Source organism: Anomalospiza imberbis, chromosome 1, assembly GCF_031753505.1.
Source record: "Anomalospiza imberbis isolate Cuckoo-Finch-1a 21T00152 chromosome 1, ASM3175350v1, whole genome shotgun sequence".
Classification (NCBI taxonomy): Eukaryota; Metazoa; Chordata; class Aves; order Passeriformes; family Viduidae; genus Anomalospiza; species Anomalospiza imberbis.
Genome location: NC_089681.1, coordinates 85,554,124 through 85,567,327, shown reverse-complemented (window position 1 = coordinate 85,567,327; position 13,204 = coordinate 85,554,124). Strand labels below are relative to the sequence as shown.

At 39.0% G+C, this 13,204-nt stretch overlaps 1 protein-coding gene and 1 long non-coding RNA gene across 3 annotated transcripts in view; one reads left to right on the top strand and one right to left on the bottom strand.

The window, feature by feature from the left end:
* Nucleotides 1-13,204, top strand: part of LYRM4 (LYR motif containing 4) — an 86,224-nt gene that overhangs the window by 70,838 nt on the left and 2,182 nt on the right. The window lies entirely within an intron of this gene.
* On the bottom strand, nt 6,210-11,690 carry LOC137478787 (uncharacterized). Its single transcript, XR_011001794.1, has 2 exons — nt 11,313-11,690; nt 6,210-7,710 (listed from the first exon to the last, which is right to left on the bottom strand). It is a non-coding gene; the product is annotated as an uncharacterized lncRNA (long non-coding RNA).

Sequence of the window (13,204 nt, the reverse complement as noted above, 5' to 3'; positions counted from 1 at the left end):
TGAGCACAGCATTGGGACCCATTGAATGGGTTGAGAAGAAACCACCTGGTGTGATGAGAGTATGAATCCTTTTGCATATATGCTCCAGCTCTGATTCTGTTGAAGCACTGGTTGCATGAGAAGAACCAATATTTATGAGTATGTCAAAGGACAAAAAGTTCAAACATTTGGATGGGTTTGGAAGAAAATCAGACTCTGTGGATTCAGCTACAAGGAAATTTTTCCACAAAAAGTGTCTGTCCTTGGTCAGGCTGCTTTCCTCATCAAGGATTCTCGTGATAGCAAAGGGTAGCCAATGAACACAAGAAAATTACCAAAGTGCTTTTCTCTCTGACATGGAAGTGATGTCCCCTGCAAATCACAGTTCAATGCAGGCAAGAGAGGCCTGTAACAATTTTAAGGTAGGTTTTCCAGAAGGCAAAACTATGGGGTGACCCCGTATCATCTTGCTGGTTCTGTGTCAGCCCCCACCACCAAGCCTCACAGGATACAAGACCAAACACACATCATAAATAAGATGGTGAAGGATGCTTTTCTTTGCCTCTGAGCCACCACACTCTGGAGGTCAACACACAAGGTCACACAGTATTTACTCCAAGGGTCCACTCTAATACAATGGGCTTTGTGACCTAGAGTGTGGTCAGTGGATGCAGTTGGGCGCTCTGAATGTCTCTGCTTTAACAATAGCAAGAGCAGTCAGTCAGGTCACCTTTTTCTACTTTCTGCTGTCAAGTGGATTGCAGGGGGTCATGGTGCATTTCCAGCCTATTCAGAAATGGTGTCTGTTATTGTCCTGTTTCATCTGCTCCTGACCATGTGGATGTTAGCTGGTTGAGTACTTTCTCTGAGTTACCCTACTTCCTGGTACCTGGGTATGAGGAATATACCACTTGAAAACTCCCACAGAAGAAAAACATTTCTGAGGAAAATAGAAGTAGAGTGACATTTTCTTTACTCTTTTGAACGTTTTACAAGGTGAAAGCAAAAAGAAGCTCAAGATTTCAAAAGAAGGGTGAAATATACATTTACATGGTAGAACTCATTGCTGCATGCCTCAGCATGCTGGGGAGGCCAGCAGGTGGATGGGTTCAAATGGGGATTAGACAAATTAGTCACGTCTGTTAAAATGGTGTTACGGTTACATGGCCATAAAGTTGCCAAAATGTTGTTGTCACTGGGAGCAGAGGAGGCATTTCAGCAGAAAGATGTATGCATGTGTGTTATATCCATGCTCCCTTTCCCTGAAGAGCTGCTTGTGGACCACACTGGGCACAAAATACTCGAAAAGGTGGATCCTTAAATTCAGTTATCAGTACTTATGTTCTCCCCCTTACACCATTCTATTCTCTTTGGAATGCTTTTGGGTTTGTGACACTTGTCACCTACCTCTAAGGATGGGATCATGTTGAAAGAAGTGATGATAAGAGGAAGGAACTATTTATGTTGCCTCTTCTCCTGGGAGCTCCAGCCCAACCTGACCACCTCTATTCCTAAAAGGAGACACCTATTTTTAATACCTGAACATTCATAGTAATGCTTGTAACTTCATAGGGGATAAAAGAAACATCTTTCTTGTATAATTTTGTGGTTTTAAAACCTATTTATAATCAGAAAAGGGAATTTTCACATATAAGTCCTAGCATTGTTCAAGTAAGGATGATGTTTTTGTAGCTATTAAATTTGCAAAAATATTTGATATATTAATTTGTGGATCAAGTTTTAGTTGCTCCTTTGTTTCTTAATCAAACTATTACACTATCAGGCAGTGGAGACCTGAAGTTGAATTTTTTTCCATTAGGAAAACTAAACTACTTTAGTTTACTCCAGAAGTGGTATGAAATAAAAGGACTATATACAACTGGGCACTTAGAGTATGCTATTGAATGTAATTAGGGTCCTTAAGGTAGTCAGATTGATTTACAATATCCTGAAAGTTTTTCCTTCTGAGATGAGGATTTTTAGAACTTCCTGAGAAAATGAATCCCATAGTGAAACTAGATGTTTTCATAAAGGCTAATGTCACGAGGGGCGTTGATATGTAAGCCTCACAGAATACCTGGGACTGGAAGAGACCTCCAGAAATCTTTGCTTCAATCCCCTGTTCAGAGATTATCAAGGTAAAGTAGGTTTATCTATAAAGTAGCTTGCAGATAAAGTACTGATAATTGCAAGTCCAGTTTCAGTTTAAATAAGTTTGTCAGTGTCTGGAATATAATTCTTAAACTCACAAGGTGTTTTGTATGTTGAGTTCTGCAAAATTATTTCAAATTTGTGTGGTTTGAGCAATAGAGAAATGCTGTGTTGCACAAGAAACTGGTGGGTTGCTACAGTCTTCTCATCTCTAGCTGTGAGGGTGTATCAGCAGCTTAATTGAAACAAAGTAAATAGAATATTCAGAAAATACTTACATTTACTTTCAAGGGGAATCTAATTCACAGAATTTGCCATATGGCGGGAAATAGTATTATCTGCATTGATTGTAAGATCTTGAATATGGTTCCATTTTAGTAAATATTTTTCCACTCATCATATCTATTCTGTTGTATCTGTGATGGCCATGGCTCATGGGACATTAATCATCAAATAAGGATCATCTTTTCAAGACTGGGATTGTAAATCTAGCATATGGAGCTAATTGGATTTGGGAACCAGAGCAGACAAGACTTGTTTCAGGGCTAGTGTGACAGCAGAGTTACATCATGCAGTTTTGTTTATTCAGTTGTGCATGTGGAGCACTGAGCAGGAGTAAAATACTGCATTGGTTAAGCAGTAAGTGGTTAAACACAGCACTTAGGCTTGCATGTTTTTTTAAGTGGAATTTTCTGGAATATCTTTTGAAGTGCCACAATGCCATCTACTGGCTCACTTTTCTGTGGATTTTCCCAGAGGGGGGTTTCTTGTCTACACAGGCTTATGTGTAAGGTTTTTACACAATATTTTTGAATAGCAAAATAAACAAACTGAGATAGAATGAGCAAAATAATTTTTGGATGTGTATGTTTGTTAAAGACATAATGCATTATATAAATCAAAGAATCATTTGGAATCTCTTACCAGTTAGTCTCGCTCTCCTTTTGTTAAAACTCTGGGATGATTAATACTGAAAGATTAAGGACAGATCTCTGCTTTACATAATAGCTTGTGTGTAGTAGCTTCACTGTTTTCTGTTTATAGTCAGTCAGTTTCCCTTCTTTTTCCAGTGTTTATGTACAGAAAAATGGAAAGAAAATTAAGAAATACTTGAGGCGTCAAGCCCCAGAAGGAGCAAAGTGCTGTATTAGAAATTATTTCAGACAGGATTCCTCACTGACAAATTCCTAGATTCAGTCTATTCCCCATAACTGCCTTCTGTCTCTGCCTTCCCCCCAACATTTTTAAATAGTCTTTTCAAGATTCATCAACAACCTTCCATTGACCAAAAACTCCATAGACTTTCTAACAACCGTTATGGAGAAGTGTGTATTAGAAAATATTATTCTCAGTATCAGACTGTTCAAACTGTAAATGAGCAGCAGGCAATTCTAAGAAGTTTTATTAATTTTTTTTTTTCATCAGACTGACTAATACAGGACTAGCCCTCTGTCTTCCATTTGCTGCCAACAGAAATAAATGGGCAAATATAAAAATAATTTTAAAAATTAAGACAGGTAAACACTGTTTTTTTCTAGTTTCATTGCTGAGTTTTTCTTCAAGCTATATGGAGAGTTTCCTTATTAGTTGGTCATTCTGTTTGTCTTCATAAAATACTCTTGACTTTTAATTTTTTTTTCCTCTTCACATTCAGTTTTTTTCCTAACAGAAGTTTTTCATAATCCTGCCTTTATTCAGTCTAGTTAGGAGAAAAAGAAATATTGGTAATGGCTTGTAACAATTTGAATTGTTTTTGTAATAGATTTGTAACTCACTCAAGCACAGCTCAGAATCATTATTCAAAACAACAGAGCTAGAAAAAAATTTCCAGCAGTGTCCTAGATGGCCTGTAATGAAGGTAAATTCAAACATCTGTGCCCTTCCTGGCCTTTTACCCTTTATCTCACTGACATTCAGAAGGTCAAGTGGATCTTGCCAAGCCCAGTTTTTATCTGGTAGGAGCTGCATCTTGCTGACAGCTGCAGAGCGTCTGCACGTCAGTGTGTGCGCTGGTGGAAGAGCCCGAGTGCTTTTGGCCAGCTCGTATGGAAAGGATGGTGTCTGTGTGCTCAAGTCAGTGCCTGTTTGGGGCAGTGGGTTACTGCCCTGCAGCTGGTGGGCTGTATGTCGGGAGCAGTGAAGCTGAAATGATCCTACTTGGCACTCACGTTGTCTTTTGTCACATAAATGATCCGTGTCAGAGAGGGTGCGCTGGGGAGTGCAGCTCATTGGCAGCTCGGGCTTCCCAGTCTGTGCTAAACAAGCCGCCCAGAATGGGAGCTCTGCCGAGGGGAAAGCCCTCAGTGGTGCGTCCATCACTCTGCTGCTTGGGTTTGGCCACAGAGTTTTGGGTGAGGAATGCTGTTCTCTGTACGTGCAGAGGAACAGACGTTGCTCCCTGCCTGTGTTTGGAATAAGTGCTAACCTCCCACTCCTAATTATTATCTCTGCTGCAAAATACTAGGGCAAGCCTCTGCCTAGTGTGACATTAAATAAGGGAGGACTGGCAAAACCAGAAGAGCAAACAGGATGATTTTATACCACATCTTCCATTACAATCTCTTTTTTTTTTTCTTTTTTGAACTGTCCTGTGCTATTGCAAAGAAGGAAGAACTAATTAGGCCAGTTGCTGAAAGTGTTTTGCCGCCCACACTAGTGAAAAGAACTCTTTGTACAGAATTAGCTCTTACCAGCTGTGCTAAATCCAGTAATTTATCTCTGCCAAAAAAAAAAAATACTGCTTTACTTTAGTCCAATTAAACAAGTTAATGTAAGCTATATCCTATATCCACACAAACACGGATATCGCCTGCTCAAAAGCTGCAGGGTTTGCAAATAATTATTTTCTCCCTCGTTAATTTTTCTTACTGTTTGTACAAAGGGCTGGGCGGAGGAGCACTGGGAAGCTAACCCATTTGTGTGTGGAACTGGCGGTGTGTGAGCTGTCCCCCTGAAGAGCAGTGTGATGGCAGGACACCCACCTCAACGTGGGCAGGCTGGAGCACGAGGGCTTGGCTTTGGCTTGGTGTGGTGCTGCAGGGGATGTTTGCCTTGGCACTGAGAGGCAAGGGAAGCAATTCCTGCCCCAGGGGAGAGGCTGTAGGAAGTCAGAAGCCTACCTGCCATCACCTGGAGTTAACTTCAAGAGGAATAGAGTGGTTCACTATGTTTTGCGGTTACGGCTCCACAGACGTTGCTTAATCAAGGAGGTCAAAGTCATGTTTTTGACTGGGGTGTTGGTTTGGAAACTGAGCTGGACCTGAGAAATTATTTCAAGGTGACCCTAGCACAATGGATAGCAAGTGAGAACTCACAGGCCCAAACATTGACTGAAATTCAACAAATATATCCTCAGTCCTAACACATTAATGTCTTTTCTTCTCATTGGCTTCCTACTCAGGTTTTTAAAGAGTATAAACAGTCTAGGCAATAAGGTTTTTTGTAGCTTTCACTGGAACTCTTCCAAAAGAGGGGAGGAAAAGAAAAATGCTCTTTGAAGCTTGGAGGTTTGGAGATAGCAAACCAAGAATGATGGCTTAGCAAGAAAAAATAAATCTTTAGATATCCTTCATTACAGAAAGTAAGATAAACAAGGAAATTATCTTTATGATTTTGTCAGGAACAGATGACTGTAGTTTAGTAATCTGTAAAAATTTTGCCAAAAGAAAGGAAGTATTTTTAATGCAGAAAAATAAAAATTTATTTGTGTCCTGATATACTTTGAGATCTCCTAAACACTGCAGTAGGGGCTTGATATGTAAGTATTTGCCTCGATGGGGTTCTCCTTTTTGGGCAGAGATGCAGATTGAATCAAAAACATCCAATACAAAATTTATCTTTGTAAATACAGCTATATTTTCTAAAGATAAATTCAATCTGTTATTTCTTCTCTTTCAAATTTAATTTTGTAATTTGAATGGGCACAGAGAAGAGCCCAGCCTATAATCACATCTGCGGTGTATGTAAGGTAACATCAATGCAGAGGAAAAGACATATTGGAACCTTAAAGTAAATTGTTCCTCATATAAAATTAAGTTTAATCCTTGGTTATAGCCTTCTTGGAGGACAAGGGAAATTCATTTTCTCTGTCTTTTATGTCTTGGAAAATTGTCTGTGTTACAAATTGACTTTTTTTTTTTTCCTGAAACACGAAAGGCCTTGTTACTTTAAAATGCTAGTAAAGCACCTGTCAGTTTTACAAAACACAATGTACCTGCTGCCATCCTGTAACCAGCCCCAGGAATTTGGTATGGATAGTTTGGAGTCTTGAAGAAGACACATCACCACCAAATAATTAAACTATGGCTAACATCCATTCAAATCCAAAATTCAGCAGGTCACTATGTCTTTCACGTCCCCAAACACAGCTTCAGTAGCAGATTAAAAGGCATTTTTTTAAAACATTCTTCTGGCTCAAAGGACATTAACAACACAGAAAATTTAAATTTCCACGTTAAACAATATTACAGTTCTGAGTTACTGGAATTTTTCCCCTTTATGTTTGGTGGTTTAGATAAGATCTGAATAAATAAAGAAAACAAATTCAAGTTTATTTAGTTAATATGACATTCCCTTACCAAATGTACACAGTGTGTTACACTTGAAAGGAAGAATATTCGATGCATGTTTCTGTAACAGGTGATTGTGCCAATCTGTCTTAATTGATGCAGTTTTCCTGCTAGCTGCAGATAATTCTCTTGTTTAAGCAAGTAATTGAAGATCTGAGTTGTGAGAGTAATTATACATCTCTGTACTTCTGCTACCTACATATACTTTCTATAAAATATTGGGCAGGATGCTGCAGAGAGAGGTAGCTCCCACAGGAGAGTCCTGAAGCATAATACATGTTGTGTACTTGTTATCCATTTGTCTTGTGGAATTATTACTGCAGGTGTTTGTGCAGCCTCACACTTTGGTACTGCAGATACTGAGAAAACTTTTTGTTCAGAAAAATCAAAGTGAAACTGTAGCAAATGTGCACAGGTGACAACTGTGACAAGATACTACAGGGATGAACTCTGAATGGACATGAACAGAGGTCCAGCTAGGATCAGAACAGCTGCTGGCTTCAACAGCAGGGATGACCAGCGTTTTCCACACTGCCAAACCAAATGCATTTTCTGGAGCCATCAGCATTGGCGTGTGCCACAGCGTTTTCTTCACTGACGAATTAGTGGCTTTAGCTGTTCCCACCACTCTGGGCTTGCTCACTTCTGGACTGCTTTTGATCTGTGTTAGCTTCGATATACTCTCTGGCATGTTTCTTGTATGCATCTTCCCAGAACCACATCCTGCCAGTCCCACTTTCCAGTCCTCAGAATTTGGTACCTGCTGTCTTAAATTGTCTTAACTCCTGAAGTTCAACATTTCCCAAGGAACATTATGTACTTTCCCCTTGCACTTACTTTATGTACTGTTCACTTAAAAATGTGGTGAAGACAAAGATTTTCAAGGCTTTAAACAGTCATCATTTAGTCAAGCAAATCTCAGTTAAAGACAGAAAAAGTCATGTACCATTTGCTGCTCTGGAACTTTCTCTGAGTTTGAGCGGTTTGGAACAAAATCGGGTGTTTTCAGGGACTGGGAGAGACAATCAATGTAGAGGGTGATGAGCATTATAAAAAAAAAAAGGCAGGGAGGTACAGGTGGATAAGTCATTTTCTGAATGACGTTAATTTACAAACATGCCATATACCTCTTTGTGTAACTGTTTAGTAGCTCTCCCCAGCAACCAAGTTCCCCAGTTTACATGAGAAATAAGACTAAAGATGATTATTTCAGTACATTGCATTTCTGGCATCTGACTTTAAATACAAATGTTGTAAAAGGTGGTCTTTAAATTATGGTTGTTGTCATAATGTTATGGCAGCTCATTTTAGTACCACAGTAGTTCACAGTATGAAAATTTATTAGGGCTGCAGAATTACTTCATCACACTACTCAGTAAGCATATTTAAAATCTGCTTATACCTGTCCATAATGACTACATTTTCTTCACTGTTCCATTCCAAAAGTCCCTTAGAAGTCGTGATCCAAGAAAACACTGAAGAGTAAAATATTTTCCTTTAATAATAACAATTTAGTTTTTGTATGCATTGTGTAGTTAGTGTATCTGCAATACACAGACATTACAGTACTTTCGTGGATCTGGTGCAGAATGTGTGTTTTGTGACAGTGGCTGTTGTATTATACTACTGACAAAAGTAAGGCAGGCACTCACATTGGCATTGATGAATTCTGCTTATGTAGTTGCTGAAAAACATAGGGTCCTCTGTGAATGGTCTGGGTATTTACATACCAAATGTCTCAGCATTACTAGACTACCTGTTACACCACACTCAGCACAATGTTATCCACATCTTTGTCTCTGTATTTTCAAGCACTAATGTTTTATATTCCTTTCCTTGCTACCCTCAGCTTCTTAACTGAGTGATTTTTCTCTTCTTCATGCTATATTGAGAAAAGATCAGGCATATTAGGTTTTTCCCCTTCAGCCACGTGGGATTGACTCTTTAGAATACCTGCTTTTTCTGTGTTTGGCTTTTTGAGCAGTTTGAGCTGCTCTCTGAAGGTTGAGGCTTTCTATGCAAATACGAGCGAAAAAGCAAGATGCTGAAATAATACTAGCAGGTAAAAAATAGGGAGGGAGGAGAGGTGGGAGCCTGGAGATTGCCAGGATCCTGAAAGCATGAAAAGATCACACTCAGAGCATTACGTCTGCACACCTGCTCCTTCCTTGGATGTGTGTTGTATCAAACCGTCACCTGGCTGTTTAAGCCCAAAATCAGTCACTGCTTGCTTTCCTGTGGCCCACTCTCTGACATCTTTGTAAGGTAACCTTTGCAATAGCAGAGGGTTGATTCTTCCCCTTTGCAGTCATCTGCTGTTGGGCCCTGCATGCTTTTGAGATGGCATTTTTCTTGTCATGCTCCTTTTTATCTGCAGGCTGAGTGGCTTGCAGGAAACGAGAGAATTAAAACTGTGACTTTACCGAAGGCCCACATAATCTGGTCCACTTGGCTTTCATAGAATCATAGAACAATCCAGGCTGGAAGGGGCTTGAAACATTCCTGTTTTGCTTTCTCTTATGAAGGTCCTTGTTACTTCAAGCTACATCAAGTGTAGCTATTTGGAGTAAAGGCAGTGTCTGTCATGCCCATGTTGTTTCTAAGGACAGTAGCATGTTTGTGTAATTTTAAGAAAAAGGGCCTATCTTAACTGAGAGATAATAAGTGTTTAAAAAGAATAATCCCTTGCTATTTTAGATCACCATATACAAAATACACTTGAATATATATGCTTACAGTCTTTTATGTGTACATCATTGCTGGAATAGATAAGATTCTCTGCTCTTTTTGCTGAAGAGTATCTCTTCAGGGAGACCCACAAAATAAATTAATGAGAGTGTTAAATAAATACATCATCCTGCTTCTGATAGGCCGAATGAAGGTGTTCAAGATAAAGTGCATATGGTTGTAACAAAATTACATAATTTATCATTATTAACAGAAATAACTTTCAGATACATTCTCGCCTGTTAGCTGTCTTACTTTACTTCACACCTTTGTGAAAGCCAGACGAATGCTAGCAATAAATTAATATTTCCTGCCTTTTCAAAAGCTTCATGTAGCAGCAGTTGTAGGATATGTTATGTGATAAAGAAACAAAGAATACAGCATTTGCACAGCACAGGCTTACAGAAGTAAAATACATGATAGTTCTAACTTCTCAGCTCTGTGCTTTCCTTCACTTCCTTTCCCATTCTCTGTAGACAAATGGAATAAATTAAAATAAGGGAGATGTCTCCAAAATAATTTTTTTCCACATTGATTCCAGCTCTGGAGAGCTGGAATAACCTATGTGCTTAAGAAGCCAAATGCAGTTTTTCAACATTCTTTCCTGAGTTAAAATAAATAAGGCTGCTGCTGTAGCATTTAATACCAACACAAAGATTTGACAAGCAGCTGAAGTTATTGATGAGGTTTTGGTTCCATTTGAGTTGTATTGATTACTGTGTACCACACTGGTGTGTTTATTATTGCAGTAAAAGATAATTTCAAAAATGGCTGTCCATATTAATTTAAAAACAAACAAAAAACATTAAACTGACCTTAGTAAATATGAAAAAATTCTTATAAAGTTTTTTGTGTATAGCGTATCAAATTTTGGGTGTGGGGGAGAAAAGGTAATGCTTCTTAAGAACAATAACCACTTCACTTATATTGACAATAGGATTGCAAATTGGTTGGCATCATCTAATGGGAAAGACTGTTGGTAAACAACTTATAAGACTGTTGCCAGCTCTTAAAATAACCTTTATTCTTGAACATTTCTGTTCTTGTCAGCATTCACCTAAGATGCATTTTATAGTCACTGTGACAGAAAATATGAATGTGGAACTTCTTCATGTAGTGTTAGAGGCCCAGATTAGCAGCTGTAAATGCAATATGACTGTGGTGTCATCAGGGATTTTTCTTCCTAGTTAAGATTCAGCAGTGTGCCCATGAGATACACCTGTCAACTTCCCAGGTGCAACAGGAAAAAAAAAAACCCTGATTTTATATATTTGTGTGTGTGTGTGTGTAAAAATATATTAATACACGGGACCTCTTCCTTTTTCTCCATAATAAAGAACCATAAAAATGTATATGTTTATATGGGATCCCTGGCTGTAATAAGGTAACAATTCCTTGTCTGCAAATTTGTAACAAAAGAGAGAAGATGGTGATGTTTATTATCTAGAGTCTGGTATTTTTCATATATTTATGCATGTGTATATAACAACCTCTATGTATATTAGATATGTAAATGTGTTTAATATGTAAAGCTATCTGTTGTACATCAGCTTTAGTTATAAGCAGCATTTCTTCAAGAAAAACAGGAAACCATTGTTACTTCTCCAGTGATGACCCTCTTGGGAGATCATTTTTTTTTTTAAAAACTGACACCTAAAGAAATTGCTGTCTTGCAGTGTTTATATATTACTGTGCTGTAGTGGTACTTTTATGTGTTTAGGCCTTACATTGTCCAGTAAGTTGATTCTACATAAGGTGAGAGTGTTGCATCCTGTCCTGTTAGGCCACTCCTGCTTTTGTCTGCCATCAAAAAATAAACAGTGGCATGAAAAAAGAAAACAGTTAGTTTGCTTTTGAGGGCAGAAAGGCTATTGCCTAGCTACTTACCTGAGTAATTTTAGGGCACACACCCTGAAATTTATCAGTGAGACCTCACACAAGCAGGTAGCTAGTTGTTTGGAGATTGGCAAGTTTGGCGGGATGATAAGGATGAGTAATTCAGTGACAGTGAGAAAAAGTATCTTCATCTGGGCTCAGCAGGATTTGTTAGAGCTCATGGGGTATATGCCACACAATTATAATTCTGTAAAGTACATGGGAAAAAGAGATGTCTGGCCATCTTTGTGCTGCAGAGCCTAAGGAAGGAAAAATGTGGTGATTAATTGAGTAGACAGACATTTATACAGAGCTGTCAAGGAAAGATGCCATCATACTTTTCAGAGCAGAACTATGCACTCTGAGTGAGGCAAATTCAAAAAAAATTTTAAACCCAGTCACCTTATTTTCATCCCTGCAGAAATATGAGCAGTCACTTCTACCTCAACTCTGAGCTGCAAAGTAAAATCTTAATGTGGATAAAATACACAAGACATGCCACATTCCTTCAGAAACTGGCGATGATAATCTAGTAGTATTTTGCAAGTAGCAGCAGTAGGTCTGCAGGACCTACTCCACCAGCTGTGTCAAGATGGGATTCAGGTTAGCCCCTTGGATTCAGATTAGCCCCTAGGATTCAGATTAGCCCCTTGAATTCAGGCTGCCTCCCAGGCCAGCACCGTCCCACTGCAATTGCATCTGTCACAAGGCTTGGCATGGAAGCCACACACAACCTGCTCACCAGCCACAGGTGTCCCTGAGAATCAGACACTGGCAGCCAGACACCTTTGGAGAGGACAGAGTCCAGAGTTCAGTCAATTTTTCTGGATTTGTTGAATTTTTAGGGTAATATCATGTTCTTTCAGTGTCTGCAGGACATTCAGATTTTGCTTCTATAATTCTTCTTAATTCTACAATTTAATTCTTACTGCACCTCCCCATACACATCTTTTATGCTTTGTTATATAGGGAAAACCTTTCCTACATGATTTTCCCCCCAACAGCAATGAAAGATTCCATGAAGTGGCTAATTCCTGTGGTTGCTTCCTGCCAGCCATGGCAAAGGACTAGTACTTGCTTCCATATGAACACACAAAGACCTAATAATCAGAGAATGGTTGGGTTACAAGATGAACTAATAATTACTCTTCGGTGATTTCTTTTTCACCATTTGTTGTCCCACATCTGCTGATAAATCCCATTCTGAAGCCCTAAGCCTTCTGCTGGATTCAGACAGAAGGCAATAGTAAGGTTTCAAGAACAAGTCTTCTTGTTCACAAAACACAGTTGACCGTATAGACTTGTACTAAATCTTTGAACAAAGACAAGTTGTCAGGTTTTGAGGGCTGGACCTGTCAGAACCAAAGTACATACTTTTTCAGGCAGAATTTAAACATCAAATAATTCAAAAGGAGCTGCGAAGCAACATTTATATTTCTATTTATTTTCTTCTCCTGGTGACAGTGTAGTTCTTTATTGCACATTCTTTCCTGGAAAATTTAATTGCAATGTGTTACCTAAAGAGGTGAATAAACTTTTGGGTAACCAAGTTGCTGAGCAAATCATAGAGCCTTTTTCCCCAAAAGTTTCCTGTGGTCAGTGGAACTCCCCTGGCTCTGACCTATGCACTGGCTTCCAGCCACCTTACCAGAATGTGGTGTACAAGCTACAAACATGCACCATGAAAAAAGAGCACAATAGGTAGCCACGTAAGTCTCTAAAATGGGAGACTGATCCACAGTGAGTGCATGCTGCTGAAGTGCCTTCTTTAGACTCGGGGTGGTGAGGACTCTGTAAGAAGGCTGTTGTGGTTCGTAGGGTTAATGAGTGTCAGTGTGTAAATACTGGTGCAATCCTTCTGCTGAGGCAGGGGATGTTTATGGATGGGAATTTTTCAGCAGCTA